The following is an 828-nucleotide window of genomic DNA, read 5'->3' as shown; positions in this document are numbered from 1 at the left end:
GGGGGGAGGGAGGGCGGAGGTTGGGGTGGGAACTGGGAGGAGGGGAGTTATGGGGTGGGGAGAGGAACAAATGTAATAATCTGAACAATAAAGATTTAATTGAAATGAAAAAAAAGATAAAAAAAACTATGAACAAATTCCTTTGCACAATGCACATATCTTATTTTGAAGTAATAAAACAAAACGGGAACAAACACAATATTTGTGTTTGCATGTGGCCCACGGGCCGTAGTTTGAGGACCCCTGAACTAAAGACTGAGATATACCATGGCTGCTGAAAGAAAAAGGTCAGACACAAAAGAGAATATACTGAATGATTCCATTTACATAAAGCTCAAAGCCATGCAAAACTAATCTACATGTTTGGAATTAAGATGATGGATTCCTTTGGGATGAGAGAGAGGGCATAAAGGAAGTTGTTGGGGTCTGAAATGTTCTATTTCTTGATTTGGGTAATAGTTAAGTGGGTGTGTTCATTCTAATACTCTTCTGAAGTAGATGCATAAGATTCTTGTACTTTCTTTTTTTTTAAATATATTTTATTGATTTTTTACAGAGAGGAAGGGAGAGGAATAGAGAGTTAGAAACAGCAATGAGAGAGAAACATCGATCAGCTGCCTCCTGCATGCTCCCCACTGGGGATGTGCCTGCAACCAAGGTACATGCCCTTGACCGGAATCGAACCCAGGACCTTTCAGTCCGCAGGCCGACGCTCTATCCACTGAGCCAAACTGGTGCTGGCTCTTGTACTTTCTTAATGTCATAATTTAAAAATACATTTTACAGAAGTGAGTTCATTGTAAAAATGTTTCCCTGCGCACTATGGAG

General features: G+C 40.2%; 1 protein-coding gene across 2 annotated transcripts in view; it reads right to left on the bottom strand.

Moving 5' to 3' along the window:
- The window catches only part of DIS3L2 (DIS3 like 3'-5' exoribonuclease 2), a 304502-nt gene that overhangs the window by 27144 nt on the left and 276530 nt on the right, over positions 1-828 (bottom strand). The window lies entirely within an intron of this gene.

This window comes from Myotis davidii, unplaced genomic scaffold (genome assembly GCF_000327345.1).
Source record: "Myotis davidii unplaced genomic scaffold, ASM32734v1 scaffold370, whole genome shotgun sequence".
In the NCBI taxonomy this organism is placed as follows: domain Eukaryota; kingdom Metazoa; phylum Chordata; class Mammalia; order Chiroptera; family Vespertilionidae; genus Myotis; species Myotis davidii.
This window is presented reverse-complemented; position numbering and strand designations above follow the sequence as displayed.